This window comes from Rhopalosiphum maidis, chromosome 3, assembly GCF_003676215.2.
Source record: "Rhopalosiphum maidis isolate BTI-1 chromosome 3, ASM367621v3, whole genome shotgun sequence".
NCBI lineage: Eukaryota > Metazoa > Arthropoda > Insecta > Hemiptera > Aphididae > Rhopalosiphum > Rhopalosiphum maidis.
In genome coordinates this window covers 8,646,978-8,664,118 of record NC_040879.1, presented here as the reverse complement: position 1 = coordinate 8,664,118, position 17,141 = coordinate 8,646,978, and positions in this window count along the sequence as shown.

Here is a 17,141-nt window from a genome sequence, read left to right as displayed (position 1 = left end):
TCAAACGGTTTCGTTTTAAAATCGCATTTCTAATGGTTTCGTTTATCTGTGCCATCCGGTAGAACGATATTAAAATTTATCAACAATATAATTGCTTTGCGATAATTACACATTAATATAATACAATTATCGTATACGAACGCGCGCATTAAAGTATATTCCGACCGAGTCTGTACAATATGTAAACATATTATTAAAAAAAAATATCGTATGTGTGTGCGATTGGTTCTCGTATTTTGACAGTCGTATTATTGTAGTGCGTCTATGTCATTATTATTATTATAATAATGTCCATTACAGTCACCATCGCGTTACACGCACACGCGCGCTTATCTACATAATATTATTGGCAAATATCAAAGTGACAAAACGATTCGTGTGTATACATAGTCGTCCCGTTTGATCGCCAAAAGCCCAAAACCGAATAATTACACATAATTTGATAGAGTTTTCACGATATTGTGATATTATATTGTATCGTGTCGAATCGAACGTCTCGCCGAAAACCTATACACACCTATACACACCCTATACACAATAATGATATGATTTAGACGGAATCGTGTGTGTTATATGCGTTTAAACGTTTTATATTATATTATAATATATTGTGTTGTATAACCTACATAAATACGAACGCGTTAACATATTACACCGAACGGACTGGTCCACTGGAGCAAGTGCTACTATGTGTGTGTGTGTGTGTGTGTGTGTGTGTGTGTGTGTGTGTGATCTCGCACTTCGCAGTGTGGTACCGTAGTATAATAGTCGTACCCGAACCGATGCGAGAAATAATCCGCCTTTTGTGAAATATTATTGTCGGGGAAAAAAATATATGTTTTATAAACAGACCTGCAGGCCGACGTTTTCGTATAACGTTGTTGTGCGGTGAAGAGACGCTGTTTGGCCGTTTAACGCGCGCGCGTTATCGGTTATTACTATTATTGCTGTGTCAAAAGGTCGAGAACCGTCATCGAGTATTCGGTGTACTCGGCGTATGTTGCGCACAGAAAATCGTGTCTGTGTATTATTATGGCATTAACAATAGTGTGCGTATGCTTTTGATGATAAAATATATGTACTGTTTGATTCTTTGCAGGCCATCTTGTAAAATATAACGCACTGCGTCCCAACGAAATCATTCGTTACCGATTTCAAAATAAACAATCGTGTCGAGTATGTTTTGTTTTGTTTATGTGTATAGGTTTATTTATTCTTTTGTTTTGTTTGTTTGGATAACACATATACGAGCATTATCATTCTATAATTTCGTCATATTTGTATATATGTTAATGTCAAATATAAACTTTAAATTACTGTTCGATTAAATAACTAAATATTTAACTGCACGGAATTATATCGCATATCTGGACTGTAAACAAATAAGCATTTGCTAGTCGTTAAACATTTATTCGGACTTTAAATTCTAAGCAGATCGACGAATGTAGCAAATTAGATTTAGTTTTGGTATTTTGGAAGTCAACAGCGAAAATAATTAAATAAGACGCATATTTAATATATATATATATATATTGTTATAATTCATTGAATAGGTATGATGAGGTCTCCGAACTACACGACTGTGTAGGCTATAGGTTGCATCCGACCCGGGTGGCCCGCAAACAAGTGTTTCCCGGCCGTCCGAATGACGATGTATAATTTAAAAATATATATCGATATTCGGTGATATCCCAAATTCGCACCCACTCTTTGTCGTGTACCATCATTTTTGTGTCATAATTGAATATGCATTTTAAAATTAAAAATAACACGGATTTACAATTGGCCAAACTAAGAGCTTTGATTATTTATTTTTTTTTAAACGGGCTTTGAATAAATGAGTTTGGAGACCACTGAACGCTATTCGGTTGAATCCGAGTAATGCCGACATCTTACGACCCACGAATCGTAGAACTAATTGTATATGTTTTATTTTACATAAAAACGCATATTTTGAAATCAATCTTAAACATTGGAAAAAAATCGTCGAAATCTCCCATGAAATCAGAAGTAATACCTATCAACAGTTATTATTTTTTTTAATGATATTTAAATTTAATATTGAAATAATAATAATTTATCAATAATTCATATCAAAATAATATTCATTTCATTATTTTTATACACACACTTATTTAATATTGAAAACACAAGTTAACTAAAATGTATAAATTGGAAATATTAAATAATTAACAGTTCTATAATAGTATTCAATGCTACCGACGTATACATCGTATACAATAACGAATATTTCATTAAAGTCATTCTCACCCCAGTCGCCCCACTTCAAATACGCCCTGCGGTAAGGTACAGTACATGTAGTAGTTTACTTACTTAATATTGTGAGATGTCTACATATCTATATGATACATTAATCTTTAAAATATATATTGAAATATCATTGTTTTTCAATTTTCAATGCCTACAAAAATGTCAATAATTGGTCGTTTTATACAGTTTTTTTATTTAATATTTAAAATTAATTTCAAATTGATTGCATACATCAATATAAGGCAAAACATATTTGTTATAATCTAAAATGAACTAATAACTATAATTTTCAATAATTGACACAATCCAATGATACAATTTTTATAATTATTAAAAGTATATATATATTTTGTTTATCAAGTGTTTATTATTTTTTTTTGTTTGTTTAATAAGTGCCATTACCGCATGCATATTTATTAAAGTATTTCAATCGCTATATTTATTATATCGGTAGATATGAGTAGTTCTAAGATTTTATTGTGCCTGAAACCAAGTAAAATAAAATCACACTTTATTACTTATTAGCGTAATTCTACCAGATTGTGATTTAATTTACCAATTTATTATAAATGTAATATAATTATTATACTATATTTTCACTACCGTGATATTACGCCAAGTCGGTGTATTATAATACTGAAAAATGTGTTGCTTTATAATGTTGACCAATTCGTTTATAGCTAAATAAATTGAAAAAAAATATTTGACGTTGGGTCAAAAACCATTAATAATTATTATAAGTAGTATTATATTATTTGGTTTATCAACTTCGATACGAACGCGTAACACATGTATTTTGCGTTCATGTTTTTACTTAATGGATTCACATTTACAATAGAGACTACGATTATACATGTGCACAGCTTATGTGTATATATATAACAACGATAAGGGTATGGGCGTCAGAATTTTGGGTTTGTGTTTTTGTTCGTTTTCAGTCGATTTATCGTACTGTATGTCTGGTTCGTGTTATATTATGGAAAAATAACCATTATACAGCATACCACTACGGCACTAAGCTTCTTCTAACAAATGCGAGAAAAATTATAATCACAAAAATCGCATTTTGAAAATCATATCTAATAAAATATGTTTTACTCGATCCAATACTTAACCGGTGACATTTTATCGTAACATCGTGTAGATAACCTAACTAAATTTATATAACATAATATATTAATTTAAAAATGTTGAAAATATTTAATATATATTTATGCGTACCTACGTATATTACAATATAGAAGTCAATAGCGCACGATAATCTTCGTTCTTCCATACATTATAATATTATATAGTATCACCCAATGTGATGCGGTACGATATTTTTTGTTTATTTTTTACTAAATTTACTTTCAAACTAATTTAAGGTAGGTAAATGCACCTATATAGAATACCACCAGCTGCGGCCAGTACTCGATGTAAAAACGCATTTTATATAAACTGTCCTTTAATTATAATATTATAATCTACACTGACTGAACGTTTTATAAAAATAACTTACTAATAAAAAAATAATACTGTATGACAATATAATTATAAGTAATTGATCGAAGGAAAAAAAACTATACCTAATCGACCATTATTCGAAAATGGTATTTTGCAGAGAAAGGAATATACGTGCGTACGTATAATATTTTATGTCACCGACAGTTTAATCCAAGTTCTGCACCGGTGCACGATGGTAATTAATAAAAGTGTAAAATATATTTTTTCAAAATCAATTTCGAGAAAACTGATGTTTTTTTAAGTAGAAACTGATATAATGCGCCTCTGATACTGTTGCAGTCGAAGCGCGCGCAGACTTGATACTTTGTGAGTTTTTATTCCCTTTATAGAGTAAAGGTGGCTAGGTCTATTAGTGGGTGTCAACTGTGTCAAGTCAACTTTCACAGTATCTACGATTTCATACCACACAGCTGCACAATAAAATCGGTTTATCGTCTATACAATTGCTTAATTATTAATATTGGCAAACGATAAATTGTAATCCTCCCCCACAGTGCACACAAGCATGATTTATTTGCAATAATATATTTTTTATTCAATATTAATTGTTGGTACTAAGCATTTTTATAACTTAATTTTTGTTCGGCATGATTAAATACATAACTTATGTGAATATATAACAATAAATTAATATTCATATAAGCAGGCATTTATTGTTTACCGTTAACTTGAAACCTAACTGTTGTCGATTTATCGATGACAAATTAATAATTATCATAACTTATAACATTTGAAAACAAATAATCACTGAGTTGTGATAAAAAAAAAATCAAAATATTTTAAAAAGATACAAAAAATATTAAACAATTTTAAATTTAAACGTTATGATACGAACAAGTTCATTTGTTGGCGTTTGTTTTATACTATAGTATAGTACTATTATAGTCCAACAGTCAAAATTCAATCAAAAAATGTTTTGATTATAAAATCAATGGGCTCTTTATAAGTATTTTATTTCGTATACTTTGGACTTTGGTATTGACGTTTGTTCTTCTCCTTTACCTCGTATAAACATTGTAATATACAGGGAAAATAGGTATTTCATGTTTAATTGGAATGTTAGATTATTGATTTTTATATTTTATATTACCCGACTTCATTGGGTAAACATTTTTTTTTTTTTTTAATTTAATTATTATTTTACTCAACAGTTGGCGCTTCTTGTTTTTAGATTTTCGTATTTTACCTACTTTAATGTCATCATTATAGGTACTATTTTTTGAATTTAATCAATATCTTTTTAATAGTAAATCAATTTTTCCCCTACTATGTTTATATATGGAGTAATAAGTACGACAAAAAAAATTTTTGCGTGTTAATACATACATTACACATGCTTATTATAAAAAAAACTATACATTGTATGTTCTAAAATAAAAGTTAAAAAACATAGACACGTCTTAGGAAAACCTTGTTTAAAAAAAAATATTATTATTTTTATTTAAGAAAACGCTATGGAATAATTCAATGATATTATAACTTATTAAATCCAAATTGGCTCGATCCTATGATATTGCAGTTCACTGAATATCACTAATGTCTTATTGGCACAGCTGGAATTTTAATGGATTTTAGATACTGAAGTAGTCAAAGAATTACTAAAAAAAAATTCCTTAAGTAATTGATTTTTGAGCTAAGCTATTTTGGTGCCATATTCATATAGTACCTATATTGTAATGTCGTAATGATGTCCAGGGTCATTTGTGAGGCGTACACATTATATATATATATATATATATTATACGCACCGATAAAATATTAGTAAATGCTATTAACATCATATGCGAAATAAATAGAATAATAAGTTTATCATACTGATCGACGGGTGGGGGAGGGGGGCGTTGTTAAACTATATTTTTCTGTAGAAAAGTTTAATGAAAACAAATAATTCAAGAAATATATGAAACTATAGGCTATAGCTAATCGCGCACTGCTTTTTACGTGACAAATTAAATGGCCGTATATTTACCCTGCCCAGCTCCGTTAAACGCAAACTACACTGTGTAACAATATTTTATTTTCTGTAACCAATTGCAACTACACTATATACATACGAAAAAATGTCACTTATCGTGAACCGACCAATCCTTGTGTGAGCGGATAAATCAAATATCTCCTAAAACGGTAAGTATTGCACGTAATATGTTAACATTAACATAAATTAATTAACATTTATATTAATTAATATATATATATATATATATTTAAGTAGGAAATTATTATTTGGTATTTATGATAATGAAACATAAATAATTGCTTTGTATTGATTGTCGAATTCATTCTGGCTTCGGTTAAATTTGAACAATGGATGACGATGATGATGATGATGATGATGATGCGTACTTGACGGAGTTATTTGTACTGCATGTCGGTGGCGCGTACTTATAAGGGCGGTTTTGATGTACTCAACGACGTTTATTCATTTGAAAAAAATATGATATATCTCATATAACGAGGAGTCGAGAACCGTGCAGATATACAATATACACATATATATATATATATCTATTGGATACAGTAATCGCAGCTTATTGGATTCACGATTAATTGACTCGTTTGCTCGTTGGACCCCGAACGGCTGATTCCAATTTAACGTATACTAAAACACGGTTGTAGGACACTTCGTACGGTCACCCAGAAAAAATGAAAACCGCGGACAGTTTGTACTATTTCGGAAAGTAATTAAATTTACATGGCGGACAGTTTGTATTATTTCAGGTAAAATGCTATACCGATAAAGCAAACGCTAGAAATGCTCCAGGTTCTAAGCAGTGAGATTCAGCAAAGAGCCGATTTTGATGACAAACACAAAGCTTACGAAGAAATGATAAAGAAAAGAAAATCTAATCGACTGGGTGGATTTTTATAAAAATTTAATTAGGTAGATATACTTAGGTTATTAAAATATTTTACTATTTCATACAAAAAATTTTCTATTGATTATCCATACAATATTTTACATTATTATACATTTTATCGTATACGTATGATAGCTGAAATCTCAATAAACTTTTTTTAAGTCTGGTCTCAAAATGTGCCTAACAATAAGCGGCGAGGTTATGTTAGGCAATAGGCATATATTATGTAATTCTTATATTTTTCACAGTCCGAAAAATGTTTATCTACTACACCGCCTACCTATGCTTTAAATACTATAATAACTCATTAACTATAATCGTCCGAATTTCGAATTCCATGTACCGGAGTACTCGGAAAAATATGTGATTCAAAAAAACTAAAAACTTATAAAACCATGACAATAAAAACTGTAAAAATATATTTTTTTTTGGAAATAATAATGTAAAAGAAATATTATCAAACGGATCGATAGGTTTTGGGATAATCAGTGCTGTACAGTTGTTCGATACAAAATATATACAATAGTCGTCGCATACAATACACGCCGGCGACTGTTATTTTATGACCTGTGTATACATGCGTACGAGAACGAACACTTCCTAGCGTGAAACGGTGGCGGCGGCGACGGGGGTTGTGGCGACGGCTAAACCGCACACGCACAAACCTGCGATGATGATAATAATAATAATAATATCGTCGCACACAGGGCGTAGGTGCATACACACACACATAAATAATATTATTGTCATTGAGTAGAATTCCGAAACGGCCCCGAAAAGGCGCGGTCCGTAGTAGTAGCCGTGTCGCGTCGCCGCCGCCGCCGCCGCCGCCGCGGCGCCGCATCCCTCTCCGACCTCATTATTGTATGCCTCCATCATAACGCACCTGAGCTCGTTGCATAAATAATCTGGTCGTTTCACCTCCGGTAAACTTATTTCGGAAATAATTACACTAAACGCCCGTACACACACACACAACTACGACAGGTACCTACCGCAATATTATAATATAAAATACATGTACACACACAATATGTATATAGGTACGCACTGCGCTGCCGACTATAAATATATATTTATGTGCGTGCGTGCGCCGCTGTTTCGGTAATAACGCCGACGCTATGGTAATAATAATTATTATATTGTGTGTAGGTGCTGCCGAGGTAGTAATTTGTTTTTATCGTCAAACGTAATTATTATGTACATTGCCATTATTATCGCCGAGTCGAGCCGCCGGTGTACCCGTACAGCCACCGCACACTATAATAGTACATAGGTATATGACGGTATACCGTGTGCATTCAGTATCGTACGCGTTATTATGCTTTACGCGCTCCGGCACTATGCAACGTAAGCTTCGTCGGTCCGCGGTACTTAGGAGGCGTGTACACTGCGCGACGCCCGTGCAAACGACGGATGGAAATGCCGGAGAAATTCAAATGCCGCGCCATGTAAAACCTCATGTTGATAAATATATTATGTCGTCTGGACGCCGCAGCAGCAGCTAAACCGCGGCGTGATTGTTGTCGAGATAACTGTATTTTATTTACCGAATTCTCGTGTTCGGCCGTTGTCCGCGGGTGAAACATTGTGTGTACTATGGCAACAACGTGTCTGTTATTACAGTTCATATTCCGAACGATGAATGCATTTCTCGTTGGCTGTACAGTGGTTTTCGTTTTTGTACCCGAAAACGCTTTTAATGATTTAAAAAAAAAAAAAAATGCTTCGAAATTCGTTTTCAAATGAGCGTGTTTTGAGAATTTTATCAATAGTTGGTTTATTGTGCGATTGATGACGGGAATATTTACGCAAAATTATACATTTGTAACAACATTATTGTTTTCGTTATTTTGCTGCGCCCAATATAAAAATTGCAAACATCGTCCAAATCGGAAATTTTTTTTTTTTTTAAATTCGTAGAAATTGTGTAGATTATTATCAATGTAATTTATTAATTTGTTAAATTTATATAAACATTGAACGAATTTGAAAAGCATTTGAAATATATATAGTCTGTTAATAAATAATTTTACGGTAGAACTTAGTTTTGCGAAAAACATTGCACAGTATATTGTAAAATAATTCATTTTTTTTTTTTGAACTTAAAAGCTAAAATTCAAGTTTTTAAATAATGTCCTGTATGGTTAATAAAATAATAAATTCATCTACCCTCTTTTCTTTAATCGATTTAAAAATGTCTCAGCACTCAGCAGTGCCATGACTACGGGGATGTGAAAGGCGCATATGCACAAGGCGTCATGACCACCACCGGGGTGCCAAATGCTTTTTTTTATAATCTAAGTAGATAATATTACTGAAAGTTAACCATTATTATTCATATTTTTTTCACGTTTAACGCCACGGTCTCAATATGATTAACATTCAATGACGTGCTCACGGGGGGGGGGGGGATTAGGGTGTCATATAACCCCTTTGAATTTTTTTGTAATGATATATTCTCGACATGAAAAAAACTTGTGTCTGTGACAAGTCAAAAATGAATATCCCCCCTTTCAAAAAAGCTGAGTTTATTTTCAATTTTGATTATTTATTATTTTGAATGGCGATGAGGTAACGTTTAGAAATCTATCGAAGGCGATCACATGTACTGTCCCAAGAATCTAATGATATAATTGGTTTTTATTTTTTTTTATTTTAGATTCTGAATAGAGTGAAGAATATATTGATTTTACAATAATGTTTTTTTTTTGTGTCTGTCATCACGTTTTGGAGTAAAAATAATGCTTTGATTTTTGACTTCAGTCTAAAATTTCTAATAGTTTTCAAAAGCGTCAGGAAAAATCCTAAAAAACGGAAATTTTTACGCATTTTCAGTTTTCGACAAAATCAATTTTTTTATTTTGCTGTAACTCAAAAACGTTGTTGTTGTTCCAAACCAGCCCGACACCTACAATATGTAATTAAATTTAACATAATTATAAATTACAAACAAGTATGGACCTAGGAGGGCTAAAGAACTTTAGCGCGCACCCTCCCCTGGAAATCGTATAAATTATATATTTACTTATAATATAATAAATAGTTTATACGTCTTTAAATTTATAAATTTATAATATAAATAAATCGTTAATATTGTTATCAAATCTAATCAATATCTATTATGTATTACAATTAAAATTGATTACAGCAGTGACTTAAACAATAACGAGGTATACTTGACATGTACGACTGTACAGAAAAGCAGTTACTGGCTTTGCCCAGCTTTTTTCAACCCTGTTTGTTTTTAAAGTATTAAATTGAATATCAATTTATCAGATGATTTTTTGTCGATTTCGTAAACAATATGTCTGTTAAATTTATAATCAATTAAAATAATAATTCAATGATTCAAAAAATCAACAAAACAATTATTGAACAATACAATTTAATTTTAGATATAAACATTAATTTAAATGCATAAGCTATATATTTTGATCATACACGGTATTTTGAAAGATTTGATAATCTTGTGCTAAAATTATAGTTCAATCAAGTATGTCCGTAAAAATTTTTTTATGTTCACATCGAGAAATAATAATGTCAGTATGTTCTACAAATCTAATCTATTTTTGCGTGAAAATTATTTTGAAAAATATAATTAAAACAATATTTACATATTAACTTACGATATTTCTTACATAAGTATATTAAATATTATTTAAACGTAATGAAAAAATAAAAATAGTACAGTGATTTGAAAAACTTTCAAACTTAAAATGACCAGAATGTAGTCTTAAACATTTGTTACGAACGGTACTGTCCCTAACAGTGCTTAACAAAAAAAAATAAATAAATATCCTTTACAGTAAAATAAATACATACACCACTCGAAGTCTAAATTCCAAAATGTCCGTTGTTTTTACAAATTCTACCGTGCGACGACACACACACACGAGTTAGTTTATTATTGATTATCGTAAACGGTTATTTTACGGGAATTTTTTCGTTCCACCAAAACGTTACTCGACTGTACAGTTTGTAGTATATACGCATCACTAGCACGGGGTCGTGTATACCGCGGAACACAATAATAACAATATCGCAATATACGTAGTTTTATATACCAAATAATATAATATACTTTACGTATAATGCGCTGTATAGAATTGTCACGACCTGAATGTGTTTCGATATTTCACAGGTATCGAACGCAATATTTAGTTTATTTCGTCGTTTTTCAGTTCAAAACACACCGTACCGCTGATTGCGTAATAATAACACCAATAATATGTCATATTATAATGTCATGTGCAGAAAATAAATTAACTTTTTTCCGTTTCCGCCGCCGCTGCAGCAATAATAATAACAATAACAATAATATAAACCGCCGCCGCCGTGCGCAGTGTACAATGATGTCGTTCGGCCCATACCGCGTATAATAATAATGTTGTTACTACCTATACAACACATACCGTCGATATGCTTTACTGCACTAGAACATAATAATAAATGAAACGAAAAAACGTCGACGTATAGACTTTTTACGATTTTCTATTTTTGTACCGAACGTAGCGGACCTATACATAGGTACACCGGTACGCGTAACGAGCGGGCGCGTGTACAAATGCGTTCGACTAGGCATTATTATTTTCGGCCGTGTTTACGGTTTACCGGCCCCGCTGCGTCGTATTACATCGCCGTTTACACAGGTTCAATGTGCCGGACGAAATTAGTGATCGTTATAATATTACACGAGTAGTGATTTATGGCGGTCGAAAGTCGGCCGGACCACGCGGGCCGCGCTTTCGAGCATTTGTAAAGGGCTTTTTCCCGCAGTAAGACCCTCGTCCGGGGCCACAGCGACTTATCGACAGTTACAGATTACTATTATACGTTTGGCTCCGGCGATTTTTCAAGGAGCGGTCTTGTCCTATGCGTTCCGACGACCACCAGACACCTTCGCGATTCCGCTGTCCAAAGTCTGTGGTTTTCGGATTGAAGTAATATGTATACACATATTTTATATCGTATAATATATAAATCGTGGAAGTCTTTCCGCTGTACAGAATGTGAACAACCACGAGTGTAGCTCGCCATTCAGTATAGGTTACTGTAATGGATGCGTTAAATTTAAATTCAACGTTAAATTATTGTAAAAACGATTTTGAGTGGAGGTGGTCTGTCAGCCTAAATCGGGCAAGGATATCTTATAATATATACCTAACAAACCTAAAAAAAAATACAAAATATACCATAAATTCACTACAATTCACTAAAAAAATAATATAAATTCATTGGAATCTTAAAAAATCTGTATAAAATGCACTGTAATGAGTGTAAGTGGTGTACATGATGAATATTTATAATTTGAAAAATAGGCAAATTGTCTGTTCAAAAAATTATCTCATAATAATAATATATGCGTAAAAACTTTTTTATCTGAATCAAATTAATGACTTATTAAAATTAAAATCGTCAAAAAATAAATTGCAAAACAGTTTTAAAATTAAATACATTAGTATTCAATTCAAATTGTGTAAAAACTGGGCACGTTTCACACTAAGTTTAAAATAATGCATTTTCTACAAATTTACAACTCTATTATTATGCTATAAGAGTTGGACGGTGAGATAAAAAAAATATTATGCACACTCGCTAACCAAAATGCTTTATTTGCGCCTTTAAATGTGGTGTGTGGTGTGCCCAAAGTAATCTCTTATCTTTTTTAAATCCCGATTACGGCGATTGTAGATTTGTAGATAGGAAAAAGCTTAACACGTTTTCGACAAAAGTGTATCTACCTTTCCCTTTTCCACCAATACCAATGTACACCATAACTATTATTTCTACACTTACTATGTTTATACTGAAAGCTGTAGGTAATACTGAAAATATATTTATATAGCAATACCAATGTCATGAATTATGAATCATTACCAAAGTCTTGAAATTACCGTTAACATGATTAATACTTTTTTCAACTACAAAGCTTAAAATTAAAACATTATGACTGTTTAATACAAAAATATGCATATTTCATGGGGGGGGGGGGGAATTATTACTTATGGGCTCCAGAGTACGATTCATTTCACTGCTTTTACATTTATATACATGTTATTTTAAATAATTTTACTGTATTACAGCTTTCAATAGTAAGACATTATTTTGGTTGAATGAACATTAGTGAAAATAGAAATGTATACTTTTGGTGGAAATGGAGACCGACATAAGAAATACTGCTTTCAGTAGTTTTTTTTTTTAACTAAATAAATACACTTATTTTGTCTTCGAGAATTTGCGCGTTCACGCAATTTAACAATATTTGGTGTAAACATTCTAAGAATATGAAGTTTTCATTTAAAATGCATAAAATTATTAATTAATTTGCATCCAAGTATACTTCAGTCTTTTGATAATTTAAAACATGTCGAACCAATCACCATTTCCAAGACATTTATTTATTATTAATTATTTGCCTCATAAAAAATAAATTTCTTAACTTTCAAAAAGTATACTATTATATGTTGATTGTAATATTAATCATTTTCTAAAAATTATATATGTAAAAAAACTAATTAACATTTTATTTTTATGAAATTATATCTTGATTATACCTACCTTTTTTATGTATACATTTATATCTTATATATATATAATTTGTGAGCCAATCTGTGTTTAAAAGTAATCCAAGAGGTATGGATACATTAAAAGTCATATAAGATTATATAATGTATAAGTAATATGAAACACTAAACAAGAAAACCGTTGATAATGTTAAATAATATGATTACATAATACTATGAATACATACTGATTACACACAAAGTAACACCAGTAGTAGACTCAATAAAATATTATAATAAAGTCACACATATATTTTAACAAAAATTTAATCGTGTATTCATTACTCGTATATTATGTTGTACATATTTACAAGTAAAAAAGTTCAATTTTAAATTACATAATCGTTTCCGTTAAGAATCGCTTTGTATTATCAAAATATACTATGATTTATCATCGAGTTCAATTTTAACAGTTAATTTATTACAGATGGCACCTACAACTATACAACATAATGATGACCGACTACCTAAATAGTTTTATATTATGTTGTTGATGTTGTTGTAATGTTGTTATTTAAATATTACGTATATTTTTCATTGAACTTTCACCACAATAACGTTACATCTTGATAATAATTGTATTGGATACATTTTCACACATTTAATATTACTTAATCATAAATGATATCTTTTTGGAAGGGAAAAAAATGTATATAATTATTATAATATAATAATGGTTTTTCGTGCAAAATGTATCATCCTGATTTTCTTCATTATAATTTTTAGAGACAGCTTAAATAATTAAATCGTCCGGTCATTAATCACAAATAAGTGTCTTGATTATCTTAAAATATATATTTAATTAATTATGGATATTCGCCGTAATAATTTTTATAAAATTCCATGGTGTGTAAATAATATCCAGAGTTCAAAGTGGCAAAAAGTAAGGGGTGGCTAAAAATTCGATTAATATTAAAGATGGCTTTTTGTGTATATTTTTGGGGAGGGTAGCACATAATAATAATTTGCGTACTCGGTTACCTTATTAACACTTAGCGCACATCACATATAAAACCATGTTTATAGTTGGTATGAGGGAATGACCGTGTCACTAGGTATAATATAATTTTAATTTTTTTTTCTTATTTATTTCACATTCATATTTTTTACGTTGATAAGTACTTAAGTTTTCCTTTTTTAAAATTTTTTTTTTTTTTAATTACTAGCTCCACAGTTACACTTATGGGTACAAACTACAAATTCTTAACACCTAGAATTAGAGAAATAATATTTTTTAATAATAAGTTTCCATCAATCTTATTTCTTAAAATTCTCTTTGTACAATGTACAGGTACCTGTACAAATACTTTGAATAAATTATTCCAAAATCATTTGTAATCATAACCAATAGATTTTTTTAGTATTTTAATACTTTAGTAATTATAGTTTGCTGTAAATATAAAATTATTAGTATTGACAATTTAATCAAAATAATCAATGAAAAACACCATATATTTTAGTACCTTACATTTAATTTTAATAAATCAAGTTATTGTGATGCCATAATATGTTGATTCAGTAGGTAATAATTTAAATCATGAAAACTATGCTCCCAACTCACTAAAATCTTCCACTAATTATACATTTATTATTAATTATCTGCTATCTTATTTATTATTTCGAAGTTAGTAATGTTTTAATAAAAATATATTAATATATATATATATATATATATATATAATTTAGAACCAAAAGTTCTATCTATGTGAAAATAATATATTATTAATTAAAAGATTTAATTTGTTGAACTTTTTACTTTTTAATTACCATTTTTCACATTATTGTTTGGTATTACATTAAATTTTGTTAAAATAAATTAAAAATTGCAAAAGTTAACATAGAATGACTTAATGGTTTTTTTTTTAAATTTGATAACCATTAACAATCAATTTTAAGTCAGTATGTTGTTGTAATAATGTAATGTAAAAATAGAGTGGATACCTAATATATTTACCCTTTTCAATCATATTATATAAATATATAATTCATGATTTTTATATATTATTTATATATTTACTATATTACGTGCACACTCTTATAGTTAATAACAGGCTTGGACAGGTAAAAATACACTTTCAACGTGTTGGCAGATAACTACAATCAATTTTAATAATAAAAAAAATGTTTATCATAGTGAATTATTTCTCATAAATCAAGATAACAATTATTAGATTTGTTACTAAAATACGCAGAATGCACAAAACATGTTTTTTCAACAGAAGATGTGTATATTTTTAAACTTTTTTTTTAGGATTAAAAAAGTGATGGGATGGATAATTAAAATTAAATAAGTGGACATGATTTGATCCCCTAGCTGGATCCCCCTCAACTTAGTCAAATGATAATTTAATAAATAAAATGAGTTGTTTAATATTGCTAGTATTTAGTTATGGTAGTTATATGTTTAGTTTATGTATGTATTAGTTAACGGTTATTATTTCCATATACTTTATTATTCTATAATGTGATCATATAATACCAATAAAAAGCAGATTTAGATTGTATCTATACTCGTACAATTTTGATCATTGAAATGTCGATGAAAAAAACCCAAATAAAATGCTTTTTTTGGATAGTCATTATAGTTTATTGCTCGGTATACAAATATATTATTAATACGTGCATTGTAAATAGTGCACTATTGTGTACGAAATGTACATTATATAGTATTGTCATTTGAGGATTTAAACGATGTAGGTTTAGTCGACAATTCTAGACTCTAGTTGAACAAATAAATCAAACCGAACAATATACACGCGCGTAAATTAATATCGAATCGTATAATAAATTGTTCGTTTAAATATTTGAAAGGACCATGCGACATGACAGACTACCGTACTACATTACCATATTATTATACAATAGTGTTGTACAGAGTTATAATTATAATTATTTTCATTATTAACCCTATTCGGTGTGAATACCTATTTTCTTGTACAACATGACAGTGATAAGCTACACGAATATTTGTTGATGAGCAATCGACTCCTGGCTAAGTATTGTTATATTAATGGAAAAACTTATAGGGTGGAGGGCAAGAAAACTCCGAAAAATCAAGGACTTTCTATTTTATATTTTAATTGTTTTGAAGTAATAAATAAATGAATAATTTGTGTATTTTAATAATAGTTTTAGACTTCCCTACTGTAAAATATAGTTTTATTATACAAAATAAAATTAAGTTTGTATAATGTTTGTATAAGGCAGCTTGAAAATATGCACTTTAAAATATATTGATCTAGTTGCGCTTAGGATAATACGCAAACCTCTTGCCTGCCGAATATGATAGTTATAAACAAGACGATATTATTTTGAATCATTTAAATTTTTAATATGATGTACTTGGACGAAGTCTCTTATTACTTTTAATAACATATTTTAAACATTATTATTCTTATTTTATTTTTTTTTATAAACACTTTTTAGTGCTTGTAATTTCGTATAGAATATATATTTTATCCTAGAACAGAATATGAGTGTATATATAACACACAGGTGGTTTTTCAAACAGGTAAAATGTATTAGATTTGGTCAATATAATTCATTTACTCTAAGCAGTTAAAGTTTTTATAAAAAAAAAACTCCAAAAACCGAAATTTTCCATTAATTTTAGAAAAAAATCAAGACTAATGTGGTGTTATTACTGTTGTTTATACATTTAAAATTAAAGTTTATAATATTCAACGCTTAGCCGCCAAGTATGACGAGTATATATATCTATTATAATGTATAATACTATTGTTTTCCGTCAAGTTTTTTTATTTTTTTAATAAATTAAAATAAGTATTCGTATTGATTGGTGGTTATTAAATTCTCATAGAGATAAAATGTTGGCATTTTGACGTCTTGCCCCGTGAAAGGTTCTCCGATCCGATGATTATCCTACCTTTAGGTATTTTTAAATATTTATTACTAAATATCAATTATAGACAGTCACACA